Source organism: Eretmochelys imbricata, chromosome 14 (genome assembly GCF_965152235.1).
Source record: "Eretmochelys imbricata isolate rEreImb1 chromosome 14, rEreImb1.hap1, whole genome shotgun sequence".
Lineage (NCBI taxonomy): Eukaryota > Metazoa > Chordata > Testudines > Cheloniidae > Eretmochelys > Eretmochelys imbricata.
In genome coordinates this window covers 52,479,262-52,497,915 of record NC_135585.1, presented here as the reverse complement: position 1 = coordinate 52,497,915, position 18,654 = coordinate 52,479,262, and the positions used below count along the sequence as shown (strand labels likewise).

At 45.8% G+C, this 18,654-nt stretch overlaps 1 protein-coding gene across 11 annotated transcripts in view; it reads right to left on the bottom strand.

Annotated features, from left to right (window-relative positions):
• Positions 1–18,654, bottom strand: part of LOC144274606 (C-type lectin domain family 2 member A-like) — a 48,602-nt gene that overhangs the window by 14,005 nt on the left and 15,943 nt on the right. For 6 of the 11 annotated variants that reach the window (XR_013347900.1, XM_077833562.1, XM_077833563.1 and 3 more), the window contains one exon: positions 10,249–10,353. The exons of 3 other annotated variants lie outside the window; for them this stretch is intronic. The gene's annotated coding sequence lies outside the window, so the exon portion shown is untranslated. Of the gene's footprint in view, positions 1–4,539; positions 4,579–10,248; positions 10,354–15,897; positions 15,984–18,654 lie in introns of those variants that run through there. 2 more of the 11 variants (XM_077833566.1, XM_077833565.1) reach the window with 2 other exon arrangements.

Below are 18,654 nucleotides of genomic sequence, written 5' to 3'. Positions count from 1 at the left end.
TCTATATCATTTCCATTGCCCTTCTCTGTACCTTTTCCAATATATAGCTTTTTTGAGCTAGGGTGACCAGATGTGCAGACAGTATTCAAGATCTGGGCATACCACAAATTTATATAAAGGCAATAGGATATTTTCTGGCTTGTTCTCCATCCGTTTCCTAATGGCTCCTAACAGTCTGTTGGCTTTTTTTGACTGCCACTGCAAATCGAGCGATGTTTTCAGTGACACCATGCCACTGTTACTCCTGGGGGGGGATTCTGCGTCCCTGTGGGGTCACACAATTCATTTGGCCTGCATTTTTCTGTGCCCCCCATGCAGAAAAATGCAAATAAATAAATAAATTTTAAAAATCAGCCTCTTCCCTGGGAGCCCAGCATGTCTGGAGGATCAGCCCCAGAAACAGGGGCATGGAACCGGGTGTATGTGTGTGCCTGAGTGAGTACTCTTGGAGGGAGCAAAGCATCTTCTTTACGCAAGAGGCAGGCTAGAGGCACAAAGAGCAGCCCTGCCTGAGTTAATGGATTCATTCTCTGAGGCACTAGCTGTCTGCCTTACTGTAGTAACATTGTTAAAGTTTCAGAGTAGCAGCCCTGTTAGTCTGTATCCGCAAAAAGAACAGGAGGACTTGTGGGCTTAGAGACTAACAAATTCATTACAGCATAAGCTTTCGTGGGCTACAGCCCACTCCATCAGATACATAGAATGGAACATATAGTAAGAAGATATATATACCACACACACACACAGAAGGTGGAAGTTGCCATCAAGTTGCGATATAATTGCTTAGATAAATGTGTGTAGATATCTATGTTAGAAAGTGATGAGTGATGTTTTTCTTACTTACTAGACAACAATAATGATTTGTTGCAAGCTCTGTTTAGATGGAAAATCAAATTCAATTATAAATTCACTAACATTTTTAATTTATTAGTTAAATACAACTACCTTAAATGTGCTGGATAGGTAAGAAACATGTTATCAAAATGTTTTGCATTTAAAACTGATTTATTAAACAAAGTACTCTCAAAAGTCAGGGGCCACATGTGGGGGGGCCCCCCCAACAGGGGCCATTGCCCCCACGGCGGCAGCCCCTGCTGGCCCCTCCCCCCGGTAGCGGCGCCCTCATTTAAACCCGTTGCCGGTATCTAGAGTTAATGAATTAAGCTGATTGTTTCTGGTCACTGTTTCCTTCAAGTTTTTTAGAACTAGGAGATCTCATCCTGTTACATCTAGTTATTATTCATGGATTGGAAGAAAGAAAACATAGAAAAGCTTGTTTTTCCAACTAGGAACGAACTAGGCAATGAACTATTTAAATAAACTGAAATGAAGAAAATAGTCTCTCTGAACCAGAGGCTACTGCTGTCAAAAGCTGGTTTATCATTTCAGCAACCTCTGGTTCCAGGTGCTTAGCCAGTGCCTTCCACCAGTTCAGTGGTTTGCCTTTATTTAAGACCTTGCAGAAGACAAGCTCTGCTTAATTCTTTTTAATTAAGAAATTATAGTATGTTTAGGTTCTAATTCTAACTCAGGTTGTCAATTTCAAATTTAACTTTAAATAGCTATATTTTTTAAAAGAAAACCGGTATTTACTTTAAACAACATTTGATTTTGTTTTTAAAAACTGATTTCTATCCATCCCTTTTTAGAGACATTAAATGTTTTCACTTCTTCTATCCTCATTATAGCACTAAAGAGCAGAGTTAAGTTCTCTCAGAAAGGAGAATCTTTCTATTATTAAAATACTGAGGGGGGTAATGAGCATTAATCCTAAAAATACATGTATATTCAAAGGTAGCCTGTACACAAGATGGCAGTGATCTAATAACACAGGAAGTTCAAAGAATCTGACAAGGCAGAGTTTGGACACCCAAACCTTAACACATTTAGATTGCTTTCAAGTGTAACCATAATGGTAAATTCCTTAGATTTATACATTCCTTTTGAGATAATGACAACATCCCAGCAATGTTGTTTATTTTCAATTACTGATGTGTGCTCTCAACTGGAATGCCATTTTAATGCAGTTTTTGACGAAGAATCCACACATGAGGTTCTTCCCCGCGTGTCCAACTTCCTTGCAGAGGAGGAAGTTGAGACCAGTTTCCCACCTACTCTAGTTGATTTTTCATTCGGGTTTCTTTCCCTGCTGTGTACCAGGGCAACATTTTAGTTACGTGATTGACAAGCCCCAGAGTGCTAGATGCTGTACAAAGGGCTGCCAATTAGAGTGTACTTTGGTGGCAAGCCATGGCACAATCAGCGGGCCTACCTCATTTCCTCCTTTCAGATAACCTAAGGACTCTTGGACAGGACCTCTTGCCCCAACAGTACCCCTTCCCTGGGAAAACCTAAATCCCAACACTCAATCCATTGATCACTGCAGTGCAAGCAATCATTAAAATCCCAGGACATCTCATCCCTTGACGCCCTACATATTACATGTCTGCCACACCTGGACTCCGTCAGTCCTCTTCTATCCAGACAACCACCCCAGTCCTTCCTGCTGGAGGGAACCCCCCACCCCCAGATTTCTCTGCTGGGAGATCATCTATGAAGTGAGCCGTAGCTCACGAAAGCTTATGCTCAAATAAATTGGTTAGTCTCTAAGGTGCCACAAGTCCTCCTTTTCTTTTAGTCATATTTAAACAGTGTGTCAGGGGAAATATTTAAGATTACTCTCCCAGCGAGTAAGTTAATATCAGGGCTGCCGCACGGGCTGGACAGGAGGCGAGGCGTACAGAGAGAGAGAGAGCGTGCACGCCGGAAACTACACCCGGGTGTCCTGCACAGAGCCGCTCCCCTCCCACAGCAACACCTGCATCGTCTCCTCCTGTGAGGGTGAGTGTGATGCGTGGCCCTTTCTCTGCCTCGGGGGGCTGGCTGATCACCTTGCCAAGCGCCCTAGGAACAAGCAGGATTGGCGCTAATGTGAAGGAGCAGTGGCTGTGGGGGCTAGACAGGGCTCTTTGCCAGTCCCAGCTGACGTGCCTGTGTGATCCTGCCGGGAAGGGGGTGGGGGTGCTGGTCTGCCGGCCCTACAGCAGGCATGTGGTGTCCTCCCGCTGTGGGGCTGCTTTAATTCACCCTCACACAGCAAAAACCAGTGGGAGAGCATTTTAATCTCCCTGGACACAAAGTCATAGACTTGAAAGTCGCCATACTTCAAAAAACCCCTCAAAAACAGACTTCTGCGCGAAACTGCTGAGCTGGAATTCATTTGCCAGTTGGATTGTAGCACACTTGGCCTGAGAAAAGACTGGCTCACGACAAAATGTTCTCTCTCTATTTTGGCATTCACAGCTTCTCATCAACTCGTAGGAATGGGCCACATCCCCCCTGACTGAATTTACCTCCTTAGCACTGGTCCTCCACATAGTATTGCATCACCCCCATCTTTGCAGGTATACGTTTATTCATCTGCCAAACTGCAGCTTGCCCCTCTGCATCCGAAGAAGTGGGCTGGAGCCCACGAAAGCTTATGCTCTAAGCCAGCGGTGTCCAATACATTCGCCGCTAGCCACACGTGGCTCATAGGCTATTGAATTGGGGCTTATGCATGTGGCTATTTTATATAACGTGGCTAATAAGAAAAATTCAAAACCACAAGCATGGCTAGCATCAAATTTCTATTGGAGGCCGCTGCTCTAAGCGATTTGTTAGTCTTTAAGGTGCCACAAGACTCCTAGCTGGTTTTGCTGAAACAGACTAACACAGCTCCCCCCGACATATGATGCACCATGTACGCTGTGGAGAGGAAGTGAGGCTAGCGCCAGCTTTCCTGAGTCGTTCAATATGGGAGTCCCCCCCCCCAAACCCTCTTACAACGAGCTTCCCCGGGGAGCAAGATCCCTGCTCGCTCCACACATCCAGAAGCACCCGGGGAAAGGCTGCTCCCCTGGGAACCTTGGTTCACAGCTCCGTGCAAGATGACTTCATTAGTTCCCACCAGATTCAAAGCCTGCTGATGGGTTACATTAAATCACCGTGTTTTAGTATCACGTGCTGCCAGGAGCGGCTTGGAGGCTGTCCAGAGAATCACTGAATTGCGCCGTTCAGCCCTAGGGAAATCCCGTGCAAGAGGCGTGCGGAGCCGCTGCTGCACCCCCACCTCCTGCTGCCCCGGGACACCACCTGGGCGGGGCCCTCCAAGGGCCGGCAGGGTTCAGCCCCGCGGCTCTGCGCTCAGCCGGGACCGCGCCTGCGGGGGTGTGCGGGGCGGGGCACACGGGAGAGGCGAGTCCCACTGGAGGCGACCGGATCACCTGGCCCCGCGCCGGCGCCGCCGCCGCCCCGGTGCAGGGCGCTGTACAAGGCAGCATAAGAGGCGGCCCTGGTCCCGCTGCACTCCAGGGGCGCCCCCCGCATCACACCCAAAGCGCACAATAGTCCAGCCCCGCCGCCCTCCCGGTCAGGAGGCGATCCGGGCTCAACCCGCAGCCCCTCCGCCGCAGGGGCAAGGCGCCCTGGCCCCCCGCAAGAGGACACGGGGCTCAGCGGCGACCCCCCCCCATGGAAAAGACGAGATCCGCTACTCACCCCGGCCACATCAGCCCGGCGCCTGCAACCCAATCTGAGCACAGGCCGGCAGCTCACTAAAGAGTCACTTCCGGGCCCGCCCCCTGAATCTGATGTCCCAAACCTCCCCCGCCCCGCCACTGCGGCAGCGGTTTGCAAACCGCCCAACACACACACAGAGCAGCGAGGCACTGTCCAAAAAATCCCCCCATCAGCGGGCCAGCTGCCCATCTTTTCTGGACACAGTGGCAGGCAAGAGGCAAAATTACTTTTTTCAGAGTAACAGCCGTGTTCCTCTGTATTCGCAAAAAGAAAAGGAGCACTTGTGGCACCTTAGAGACTAACCAATTTATTTGAGCAAATATTATTTATTTGAGCACGAAAGCTTATGCTCAAATAAATTGGTTAGTCTCTAAGGTGCCACAAATATTACTTTTCGCACACGGCCACACTCCCCGAGTATTGCCGCTGCGAGGAGACACGCTTCCCAAACCACAACTAGACGCCTGCTCACAGATGATGCCAGATCAGCACCCAGAAGGCGCAGCTGAGCTCACCGCCTCAAACCAAACCCATAAGCGACTGTGTCCCCAAAGCTTACAACTGAAGAGACAAGCCAGACAAAGGACACAGCAGGAGGGGAAACCTTCACCCCATCCAGCAAAAGAGACCAAAATATCCACATCCTGATCCTGTTTTCCAAATAGAAAAGGAGTACTTGTGGCACCTTAGAGACTAACCAATTTATTTGAGCACGAGCTTTCGTGAGCTACAGCTCACTTCATCGGATGCATACCGTGGAAACTGCAGCAGACTTTATATATACACAGAGAATATGAAACAATACCTCCTCCCACCCCACTGTCCTGCTGGTAATAGCTTATCTAAAGTGATCATCAGGTTGGGCCATTTCCAGCACAAATCCAGGTTTTCTCACCCTCCACCCCCCCACACAAATTCACTCTCCTGCTGGTGATAGCCCATCCAAAGTGACAACTCTTTACACAATGTGCATGATAATCAAGTTATTGTGTAAAGAGTTGTCACTTTGGATGGGCTAGTGTAAAGAGTTGTCACTTTGGATGGGCTATCACCAGCAGGAGAGTGAATTTGTGTGGGGGGGTGGAGGGTGAGAAAACCTGGATTTGTGCTGGAAATGGCCCAACCTGATGATCACTTTAGATAAGCTATTACCAGCAGGACAGTGGGGTGGGAGGAGGTATTGTTTCATATTCTCTGTGTATATATAAAGTCTGCTGCAGTTTCCACGGTATGCATCCGATGAAGTGAGCTGTAGCTCACGAAAGCTCATGCTCAAATAAATTGGTTAGTCTCTAAGGTGCCACAAGTACTCCTTTTCTTTTTGCGAATACAGACTAACACGGCTGTTACTCTGAAACCTGTTTTCCAAATGAATTCTTAGCACCTCACACTGTGAGGACCTGCTCCACTTTACCCACTCCCATCTTCCTGTTACAGTGTGAAAACTTAAGCCACACACAAGGCTGCAAGATGTGCACATGCAACCCTGCTCCTTGGTGGGAGCTCGAGGGCCAGATTAAAATGTCTGAAGGGCCGGATGTGGCCCCTGGGCCGTAGTTTGCCCACCCCTAGCTTAAGCAGAACCACCCATAGCACTATATGCAGCTACTGTGACAGGCGGGTGGGCCTAGGCCTGCCCCCTCACCCAAGGGGGAGGAGCCAGCTGGACCCTGACCACAACTGAATGCTGGGGACAACAAAGGAAAAAACAGGGATGGGAGCGCTATCAAAGGTTGAAAATTAGAGATTCGGAGAGGGACACCAAGCAGAGAACCCCCGACAGCCCCCACCGCTCCTCAAAGATGTCTAAGGAGTCAGCGGGCACTGCCCAGAGGAACTCTGCCCAGAGTCATGGCTGTGCAACGGACCAGAAACAGGCCCCACAATCACAAAGCAAACCCTGTCCAGCTTCCTCCTCCTCCTAGAGTGATGGATGGCCACCTTGGTTGAGGAGGAGGACTCACAGCTTTGTGGGGCTACAGATGGGGTCTGCACAGATCAGGAGATACGCAGAGAAGTGCAGCCAGATCCTTAGTAAGAGGTTCTGGAGGAGCCGGAAGAGGGGCTGCAACCTGACGCACCCTACATAGATGTGCACCAGGGTCTCCCTCTCGCTGCAGAAGGGACAGGCCTCAGGGGATTTCATGAACCACGCCTGGTCCATGCTCGTGCTCACAACTCCATGGAGGAGCTGCCAATTAATATCCCTGGTGGGTAGAACTGGCCATAGTGGGGAATCAACAGGGCTCTACTCACATGTAATAATTTGCAAGTTTAGAGCCCAAGAGAGTGGAAGTTGGGCGATAAGAGGGGCATATCAGACTGCTTAAAACGGGGGGGGGGGGGGGAAGGGATTATGGTGGAGCTGTTAATAACAAACTGAACAGAAATGTAAAAGAAAAAAATTTTATTTACTTCAAAGCCGAATGAACATTTGGGAAAAGGCAGTAGCTGTAGGAGATGCAACACTTCAGTTAAGGTGTGAGAGCTGTTGTGACAACTGGGCCTACCCAGTGTACCCCTATTGTGAGCTTCACTGTGAAAAAAGATGTGAACGTTCCTGAGAGGTTCCAATAACCATGAAAAATAGGAGAACCAGAAAAAAAAAGCTGGATTAGTCTAAACCGAAAAGGCCACGTTAATAAAATCCAAGGGCTGTTAAAATTACGCTGGGTAAAACCGATGTGGAACCAGAAGCGAATAAACCACAATTAGTGTGACCAATATTAAGCCTAATTGCAGACAAAATAAGGACAGGGATGAACTACGATGCCCACTTTCGTGCTCCTTGGGTTTCCTTGGGGAAGCGGGAGGGGGACGGGACATGATCAGTTCAGATAGTTCACTTCTATTCTCCCTCTCATCTGCCCATCCTGCCTTGCAACACAGCTCATCCCCCGAACTGCCAGCAGCATCGCCATTCATCTTGACTCACCTAAGGACTTTCTTCCTGAGAGGAAGGCTGGCTGGCTGGCCATAATCTTGTTCAAGGAATTTTGTTTTCATCTGTGAGTGCTGAAAGTCATCACATTATCATGCCACGCAGCCCTCAGCCCACCAGTGGGCGTATTCAACTTCCCACACTGCAGAGGTATGTAAGATCCTGCATCATTTTCCCTTCCCATGTTGTGTTATTTTATGCCCCCCTTCTTTTCTTTCCTTCTACCCTCTCTCGCATTTTCTAGACTTTTCACTGAATCCTGAAGTCAACCATGCTGGGTTCATCCACGCCTTCCTGATCTAAGAAAACAAACAAAAAAACCCCAAGCAAATAGCATTCCTGACCAAATCGGTAAGCCACAATCCAAAGAGCAGGTGTTGTTGTTGACTTGTCAGCCAAAAGCCATCTACTCCTAACTAACCAGTGATCCAGCATGCCAAAAACATGAACAAAAGCCGTATTTCACCCATCTTTTCTATCTCCTCTTCTCCAAATAGTGTGTCTGGTTGTTACAAACAAGATCTGTAAATACCCTTCATACACCAGAGATGAAAGTAAAATTAACCTTTTCCTTTTCAAAGAAAGGCTATTCTGAAATTAGAGACTAATATTTTGCCTCCAGAAAAAAGTTTTAAAAGTTTTGACTGCTTGTTTTGCATAATCACTCACCCAATTTCAGTATAAATGGCCTGTTTTAATTTCTTGATCTTTCTTCTCTTTAATCAATAAACTTTTAATTTAAATAAATGTTTTGGGGTGTTTGTCAAGTAACAATATGCACACAAGAGAGCTCAGAGTACATCCTCAACGACCCCTAACAATCCCCCCAGCAAAATCAAGGATGATCGTTCATAGTACCCAAGGCAAAAAAAACAAACCCAAAGAGATATAACAAAACAAAAAGCACACAAGCTTTCCAGGTCACATTTAAAAAGGCATTTGGCGTCCCTCCTTGCAGGGCCCCTGAGCCTGACTAAATCAGCCACCAGGAAATGGACCCATGAAATGCTCTTTATAACTGGGCTGAAAGGGGGTTTATCCCATCTACGCTGGCAGTTAAATCAGATTCCCCTCCCCTTTGGCTTTGGGAGCAGAGGGACCCTTTGCTGAGATAAGAAACTGCCCTATTGCTAGTATCTCTGGGCCACGTTCACCTTTGGCCTGTCCTTTGTGTAGTCATTTACACCAGTGCAAAGTGAGTGTGAAGTGCAACCAGATCAGAGGCAGTGCTGTCCAGTGGATAGAGCACTGGGCTGGGCATCAGGAGACCTGAGTGCTATTCTGCCACTGACCTGCTGGGTGACCTTAGGCACATCACTGGACTGTGCCTCAGTTTCCCTTCCTGACACTTTCTGTCGGGTCTATTTAGAGTTAGCTTTTCATGTGTGTTTAGTGTCTCACATGCTGCAGCCCTGATCCCATGTGGCACGGTATCAAATGCCTTACTGAAATCTAAGTAAATTAGATCCACTGTGTTTCCTTTGTCTAAAAAAATCTGTTACCTTCTCAGAGAAGGAGATCAGGTTGGTTTGGCACGATCTACCTTTTGTAAAACCACGTTGTATTTTGTCCCATTTACCATTGACTTCAATGTCCTTAACTACTTTCTCCTTCAAAATTTTTTCCAAGACCTTGCATACTACAGATGTCAAACTAACAGGCCTGTAGTTACCCGGATCATTTTTTTCCCTTTCTTAAAAATAGGAACTATGTTAGCAATTCTTCAATCATATGGTACAACCCCTGAGTTTACAGATTCATTAAAAATTCTTGCTAATGGGCTTGCAATTTCGGGTGCCAATTTCTTTAATATTCTTGGATGAAGATTATCTGGGACCCCCGATTTAGTCCCATTAAGCTGTCTGAGTTTCGCTTCTACCTCAAATATGGTAATGTCTACCTCCATATCCTCATTCCCATTTGTCATGCTACCATTATTCCTAAGATCCTCTTAAGTCTTATTAAAGACTGAGGCAAAGTATCTGTTTAGATATTGGGTCATGCCTAGATTATCCTTGACCTCCACTCCATCCTCAGTGCTTAGCGGTCCCACTTCTTCTTTCTTTGTTTTCTTCTTATTTATATGGCTATAGAACCTTTTACTATTGGTTTTAATTCCCTTTGCAAGGTCCAACTCTACTTGACTTTTAGCCTGTCTCACTTTATCCCTACATGTTCTGTCCTCAATAAGGTAGCTTTCCTTGCTGATCCCTCCCATCTTCCACTCCCTGTATGCTTTCTGCTTTTTCTTAATCAGCTCTCTGAGATGCTTGCTCATCCAGCTTGGTCTACAACTCCTGCCTATGACATTTTTCCCCTTTCTTGGGATGCAGGCTTCCGATAGCTTCTGCAGCTTTGATTTAAAATAATCCCACAGTATGCATCCGATGAAGTGAGCTGTAGCTCACGAAAGCTTATGCTCAAATAAATTGGTTAGTCTTTAAGGTGCCACAAGTACTCCTTTTCTTTTTGCGAATACAGACTAACACGGCTGTTACTCTGAAACCTTTCCTTACCCAGTCTCCCCTCAGAATTCCTCAGTCCTGCTTCCATCTGCAAGTCTGAGCTTTTCCCTTCAGATGCCTCATGTCTTTGCTCCATAATCTGCTCAAACCCCTTCCTAAACTCAACCAGACTTTCCTCCTTCATCTCCAAACCGCGGATCTTTTCCTCCATCAGCTCTATCAGATGGCATTTCATGCAGACAAAACTCTTACCAGGTACCCCCTCCAGGATCATGTACGTACCGCAGCTTCCACATCCAGTCATCCTCATTGCGTCTTCCACGACATGGGTCACTCCCACTGCTGCCTCTGTAGCTATCATCGCCTTCCCACCTACATCCTGTTAATCTGGGAAACACAAACCACATCAAAACACCACCACCCACAGCAAAAACAAACCCCAAAAAAGCACCACAATACAAACTCCCGCTCAAACTCCCCTGTTTACAGCTCTGTTTGCTGGCTTCTGTGCTGCTGCCTTTATAGGACCCCTAGTCAGAGAAGCCCTGCCCCCTAATCAGGGCTCAGCTTCTCTCCCAGCACAAAGCCCCTACAAGCCTCTACACATAAAATACTACAAATACGAATACCTTCTTCTCCCTGTTCTCAGCTGTTCTTCTGTCCCTGATTACTGGGGTCGCCTTGAATTGAAGCCCTCGGTACGGAGATATAGAGCTAGGAGGTACCTAGCTAGCAGTGTCACTAAACCTGTCTGCACGGTTATCCGCTCAGCACTGGCTATTCCCAAGGTCCTGTCCCACAGTGCACTGGGCCCAGTGCATTGTCCCAGACCAGCTCCTCTTTGGTTGTTCCAAAATCCTGTTCAGGAACGCTGAGAGGTTCATCCCCAGGACTTTGAAGTCAGCAGCAACTGCTGCCCCACACAACTGGCAGGGAACCGTGTGTGATGTCACAACATCTAGGGTGAGCTGTCGCTCTGAGCGCTGTAGGACTGTGCTCTGGTGAGGCTCCGTGACTGAGGTTCGACTAGTCACAAGATGGGAAAAATAGCACCAAAGAAAACTAAGGAAACTGGTGCATAAATAGCACTCCAGAAAGCTAAGGAATCTGGATCACGTGGCTTCTCAGTATTTGTAGAGGAGGCTTGTTTGAGACAGAAAGAGGTCAGGTGGATAGGGTTATATCAACCCTGCTTCCAGCTTGCCGCTTGGGGTGTTTTCAGGGAGCTGGTGAAGGCAGAGACAGCTGGGGTTAGGATGAATGACTGGGCTATTTTTTAGGTCTTTGCAGGTGACAGGAAAGAATCCCACTGGGGTTCAGGAGTGGAGGATAATTCAGGTGCCTGAAGTATGCTCAGTGCTGATGAAGAAGGGGTGAATCTCCTGAGTGCCAAAGGCCCAGAGTAGCAGAGTTAGACCCATAGAGCCAGATCCCGCTCTCATTTACACCAGTTCTGGGGCACTGAAGTTACCTCAGAGTTACCTTGATAACCAGGATGAGAATCTGGCTCTCAGCCTCCAGGGAGCAGTGAGAGCTGCCCTTCCCTCACTGCCCCACCCTCGATACTGGTTTCTTGATCACCGCCAGGGTACAGCTGGATTCGTAAGAAACACTGTAGCCTGCAGGGCTGAGATACAATTTTGCTTTGTTCAGCGTGAATCCCACACCAGCCTATGAAACCTACGGTGAAAGTTCACAGTGTTGGGATGCCCCTGTAATTACACCCCGTGTCCCTGGTTTTGGGAATAAGTGCACAGCTTCTGCAGATGCTAACTGGTGGAGAGAGGCTTGGGGGGCTGGGGAGAGGTGGCACTCCTGCTCACTGCCTGAGGCCAGGCTTTCTGCTTCGCAATGCAGAAGAACTAGTTTGTCAGCTGCTGATGCTGGGTTAATACACTTGCTCAGGGTTATAAATTAATGTGTGCCCCCTACCATCCGCTCTTGTATTTGTGCTAAAGGGATCACACTTAACAACTACACCCTGCCTCAGAGGCATTGGGGAGAGACTGGGAATTCCCCAGGGCCTTGATCTAGAGATCCAGGATCTCAATATTAGCCACAGATGTTAAAAAATAAACCCTCCTTAGGACTATAGCCCTTAAACCCTTAGCTCTAACCCAAACCTCTTCTGATCTAGTCTCATCACTTTAGGATCCACAGTATGAAACACAGAACTTCTTTTGAGATAGTAAAGAGCTTTACGTTCGCTTCTACCTTCTCTAGCTCTATAACTCTGAGCAAATCAGTTTGTCAAGAACGATGACACAGTCTGTGTTTTGTGAGGGCGCCATCATGAAAAGGGGGGAAATAAATACCAAATGCTACAGACAGAAAAGTGCGCAGAGCTAGAGAAAAAGCCCTTGCTAGCACTATTTGGATTTTCTGCTTTCTAGCCCAGATGCCACTCCGCCTGCTTTTAAACCCCAGTGACTCAGTTTCCCTAGAGATTTTATTTTGCATGAGGTGAGGCAGAGTGAGCTTTTAGCACCAGAATGTTTTTTTCTGTTGCTCTATTCATGCACAATCTTACCAAAATATCACCAAGAGAGGAGGCTTCCTCTTTACTCAGAGTCCCAAATGGGCTTTGTTCTAAACAAGTCTTATTTGAGTATTTGTTATTCCCTTTGGGTGCATTCTTGTGGTCAATTCATTTCCTTTTTATGCCTCTTTTGCTAGTACAAAAAGCACTCCATTGCAATGCACTGTTAAACACCACCACGTACAGCTGCAAAGCTGGCTGCATCTCAGTGGTGCTTGAAATACTTCCTTTATTACCTACACGGCCCAATCCCGCTTCCCTTTCAGTCAACTGGCCTTCCAATGGGACCAGGAACAGGCATCTAGTTTATGAGAGGTGATCACTTTAAAAAAAAAATCTTGGCAAGTGATTTTGGGGTCCCAGTTTGAGACACCTGAAAGGGGCTTTGTTTTCAAAAACTGCTGAGTACCCACCCTCTGAAAGTCAGGCTTCTTTAAGTTCTCACACCCAAGGACACCAGTCACTTTTGAAAACCTTGCCCAGGTTTTAGCGCTTTGGAAACCCTTCTTCTTTTAGGGTTGCCAAAGCGCTAAAATCTGGTCTCATCCAAAGCCCATTGAAGCCAACGGAAATACTGCTGCTGATTTCAGTGGAGTTTGGATCAGATCCTAAATGTGTAATCCATTGGGGGCCTGCTGCTGAGGTCAATGACAGCTCTCCCATCGATTTCAACGGAACCCTAAATTATCTATGTGACCACTTCTCCCCTCTCCCATGTAAAGATTTTACATCCTAATAGATTTGGTCACTCCCACCTGTGGGAGTAATTTGTCAGATTCTCTGCTAAGTTTTTACATTTCAATTATTGGGCCAATTTCCAAATAGTGAAGAATGGGGTTAAAGTTAGCACAGAGGGAAATTCTTTCAGTTTAGTCTACAAAAGCTGCACTATTTCAGTAGCATGGCTCCTTCTCCATGTCCTGAAGGAAGGGAAAGTGGGGGTAGAAATCAGCTCCGTGCCCAGTGACATAGGTTGGCTAGATATGAATTCAGGATATTCTACGTGTCCAACACAAGAGCCCCACAGTCAGTCCATCACAAATCACCAAAATGCAACAATGGAAATTTATCAGGCTGGGCATGAAATATAACTGATATTTAATACAGACTTCTACATGTCCTGGTGGAAACATGCTTATAAGGAAGTACAACAATACTCAATATTAATAGTACATAACATACCACCAGGACTTCTGTGTTTACAGTCATTATTTTGAGGTCTTATTGATCAGTTTTGTTGTGTTTTTTGTTTGTTTTTTTTTTTAACGTAAGGGCAGAACACATTTGTACTCTCCCTGAACTGAGGTGCCTGATGTTCACGCTCCAATATTTCAGTGATTCCTCTTTGGGATGCAATCAGACTTCAGAAAAAAAGGCAGACCAGCTACAGTGGGGAATAAAAAATGGTTCAGACAAGCTGTGAGAAAGAGCACCAAAGGAGTCACCCCCATGCACTATGGGCACCAGAAGTTACAATCTGGAATAATACTAGGAAGGAAAAGGACACAAAATCAGGAGACTCCATTGTGAGGGATGAGATTTTTCCCATACCCCCCTGATGCATCCTTCTCTCAGTGAGAAAACATCTCACTACTATATTTTACAGTTCTAGTCCCAAACACTGAAGCTTATTCTAAAGGCTTTGGCAGTGCTGGACCATGCTGTAAAACAGCACAGTCTTTCTTCCTTTTTTTTAAATGAAGGATCAGAGAATAATTCTGGTGCCTGCCCCATCCCTCAGCAGGCTCAGAAGTTTTCCCTCCCAGCCCCTCAGTTCTGCAGAGAGTCCCACCCCAGCGAGATCATTGAAGACTGTGAGCTCAATCTCGAGTCCCCAGTACTCTTTTTACTAAGTCCTCCCTCAGGGCTATCCTCTCATCAGAGTCACTGGACTGAATTCTTTTCTCATTCGCTCTCAGTGTGAATCGGGAGCAACCCCACTGGAGCCCCTGGGCCTGATTCTCCTCTTGCTCACCCTGGGCATATATAAGGAGTAAACTCCACTGAAGTCAAGAGACAATCAGAATCAAACATAGGCTACACACGCTGGTTTAACCAAAATTGTTTTTTAAATAAATGTAGTTAAACTGATGCAAACTCCTGGGTGGTCATTCTTAAAGCGGTTTACAACTGCCTTATATCAATTTAATTTAATTCTGTTGCTGAATTTAGCTTCATCGAGAGAAGCTAGTTGTAGACAAGGCCCTGTTGGGAGTTTGACCTGAGCAGACTAGATGAAAACTGAGTAAGGGCTTCAGGAACTAGCTAAGTGCAGGGGTGCCTAGTGGGATTTTCAAAAGCGCCCACAAGGCTAGGTGCTTTGTAAACCCCACTAGATGCCTAGCAGACCCAGTACGGCCGTTCTTATTCACTGACACCATCTGTATGCTCAGCACTGTTCAGAATATGCCAGAAAATATAGTCCCTGAGCCAATGCATATAAAATGTGTAGCCCTGGATAAGGTGGCTCAAGATATTTAAGTATGAAGTGTATAATTATTGAACATGTTAATATCTATGAGTGGAGGTGCTGATGGCAACAGAAATTTTACCTGATTAAGCACTGGAAGATTTGACCCTCCAACTTCCTTTCTGGACAGCTCTTCCTCTTGAGCTCATGTGCCTGTTTATTTTCCTTTCCTCCCTTCAGTGGCCCTGATATATCTCAGAAGACTCCGTTTTTTCTCTCAGCTTTAAAATGTGGGATTTTCCTGGTGTTTGGTTTTAAGTACTCTCCTGTGAGAACTGCAACTCAATCACCGTAGTGTTTTTCTTAAGAGCCTTCAGGAAAGTAACTAGTCTCAAACAGAAGTGAAAGCAGTGTTTTCAACTCTCGTGATTTTGTCACGAGTCTCACAATAATTATTCGCAAAAAGAAAAGGAGTACTTGTGGCACCTTAGAGACTAACCAATTTATTTGAGCATGAGCTTTCGTGAGCTACAGCTCACTTCATCAGATGCATACCGTGGAAACTGCAGCAGACTTTATATATACACAGAGAATATGAAACAATACCTCCTCCCACCCCACTGTCCTGCTGGTAATAGCTTATCTAAAGTAATCTTCAGGTTAGGCCATTTCCAGCACAAATCCAGGTTTTCTCACCCTCCACCCCCCCACACAAATTCACTCTCCTGCTGGTGATAGCCCATCCAAAGTGACAACTCTTTACACAATGTGCATGATAATGAAGTTAGGCCATTTCCTGCACAAATCCAGGTTCTCTCACTCCCTCACCCCCCTCCAAAAACCCACCCCCATACACACACAAACTCACTCTCCTGCTGGTAATAGCTCATCCAAACTGACCATTCTCCAAGTTTAAATCCAAGTTAAACCAGAACATCTGGGGGGGGGGGGGGGTAGGAAAAAACAAGAGGAAATAGGCTACCTTGCATAATGACTTAGCCACTCCCAGTCTCTATTTAAGCCTAAATTAATAGTATCCAATTTGCAAATGAATTCCAATTCAGCAGTTTCTCGCTGGAGTCTGGATTTGAAGTTTTTTTGTTTTAAGATAGCGACCTTCATGTCTGTGATTGCGTGACCAGAGAGATTGAAGTGTTCTCCAACTGGTTTATGAATGTTATAATTCTTGACATCTGATTTGTGTCCATTTATTCTTTTACGTAGAGACTGTCCAGTTTGACCAATGTACATGGCAGAGGGGCATTGCTGGCACATGATGGCATAAATCACATTGGTGGATGTGCAGGTGAACGAGCCTCTGATAGTGTGGCTGATGTTATTAGGCCATGTGATGGTGTCCCCTGAATAGATATGTGGGCACAATTGGCATTGGGCTTTGTTGCAAGGATAAGTTCCTGGGTTAGTGGTTCTGTTGTGTGGTATGTGGTTGTTGGTGAGTATTTGCTTCAGGTTGCGGGGCTGTCTGTGGGCAAGGACTGGCCTGTCTCCCAAGATTTCTGAGAGTGTTGGGTCATCCTTTAGGATAGGTTGTAGATCCTTAATAATGCGTTGGAGGCGTTTTAGTTGGGGGCTGAAGGTGACGGCTAGTGGCGTTCTGTTATTTTCTTTGTTAGGCCTGTCCTGTAGTAGGTAACTTCTGGGAACTCTTCTGGCTCTATCAATCTGTTTCTTTACTTCCGCAGGTGGGTATTGTAGTTGTAAGAAAGCTTGACAGAGATCTTGTAGGTGTTTGTCTCTGTCTGAGGGGACAAATAATTATTGTTTTCCTTAAAGCCCCGGCTCCTGGAGTCAAGTGGAGATGTGAGGATTTCAGCCTTCATTCCTAAAGAACAAGTAAGTTTCTGGCCCTTGTAGCTGTACAGAAAGCTTCACAATGTGACCCCAGTGCACCCTAAAGGCTCAAAAAGCAGAAGGCAAATAAAAAGAATACTACATCTATTACTTTTACAAAATATGATTTTTAAGCCAATCTCATGATTTTTGGTGAGCCTGACTCATGATTTTTAAACATTTGGGGTTGGCAATACTGTGAAAGTAACTTGAAAGTGTCGGTTTCATTCCTGTTTAAAGTCAATTTCTGGTCTATTCTATTTAGTACGGTAACATCCCAGGCAGGTGCAGGTATAAACTCATGGAGGCTTTGCCCTAGTAGGATGTTTTCAAAAGGTAAATGATCTATTCCAAGCTTGGTGAACTTCAAGAAGTAAGTGGCTTAAATGGTAGAAAGCAATCTAGATTTTTCTACAATTGTTGTATTCAAGAGTAAGAATATACTTTAAAATTTTAAACCTAACCAGTGTCCTTTAAGTGACATGACACAAGATATTAGAACGTGTTAGCATTAGTGCTGAGTATTAGAGATACGAGAGAGAGGGAGAGGGACAGGTAATTTTCTAAGTTATTGTCTGCAAAAAAACGTAGAGTTTTCAGTTGCCTAAGTAGCCCCTGCAATCACAGTTAAAGTTGTCCCCCCTTACCAAAATCTGAAACGGCATCCATGACTGAGCGTGATCTTACTCTGCAAAGATCTTCTCTATTTTTGTCCTTGCTTGAAAGAGCAGGAAGGGCAAGGAGTTCACGACTTTCCTTATTTCCTTTAACAATCTTTTATGCCACTGTTGTGGGTACCCCGGCTGACACTCTCTTCACTTCACACTCAGCAATAGGTTTTTCATAAGAAGTCAGTCAATTCAGGAAATAAGCAGCCCACCTGCCACACAGCTGTACTGGGGGTTTTTAACCAGTATTTCAGAGGGCCTGTCCACACGCTAGGATAAAAGGGGTGGTTCAAAAGTGTGAGAGCTAACATGCTTAAAACTCTAGTGTAGATAGGTCGCATTGTATTTCAACATGTGTTAGCTGGTCAAGGTAAACGACAGGCTACCCACAGCTAGCACATGTGACAATGCAACTTGCCCTGTCTGCACTGGCATTTTGAGACGTGTTAGTTGTCAAGTTTTAAACATACCACTTTTATTCAGCATTGCCAGCCCCAAGGATTTAAAAATGCTGAGGCAGGCCTCCAAAAATCATGAGTTTAATAATAATACATGGTGGGTTCTTTCTTTGCCATCTGGTTTTTGAGCCGTTAGCAGTCACATGCAGTTACAGAGGGCTAGATATTTACTTTTTCTTTTAAAATGAAAGCTGAGATTCTGTCTTCACTTGACACCAGGAGCTGTAGCTGTAAGAAAAAACACTAAATATGATAAGACTTATGATGTTATCATGAAAGTTGGCAATACTGACAGGCCCAGACAGAGCTATTTTATGTGGTGGTGGGTTAAACAAACTCAGCAATAATCAGACTTAGCACATACCTCTCACGAATCTGGCACACTAATGGAGAAGTCGACACAACATAGCAGTGGGCTAGGTCATTACCACCATCCCCATTTTACAGATTGGAAAACTGAGGTAAGGCAAGTTTATGTTGTGTCAGGCCACACTGGGAGTAGAAGGCAGCGCCTGCACTAAAATTTGGGCATGCCCAGTTCCTCTAAAAAAGATACACATTCCCAGACTCACAACTCTGAAAACCTTCTAAGCGGCCTCTTTATTTGTTCCCTGTGGTTCTGTTATACACTTGTTAAATGCATTAGGACAGGCTATTTACCTAGTTCCACAGTTTTAGACCCTTTCTGCGTCTGGTTTCATAAGAACAAAGAACATAAGAATGGCCCTACTGGGTCAGACCAAAGGTCCATCTAGCCCAGTA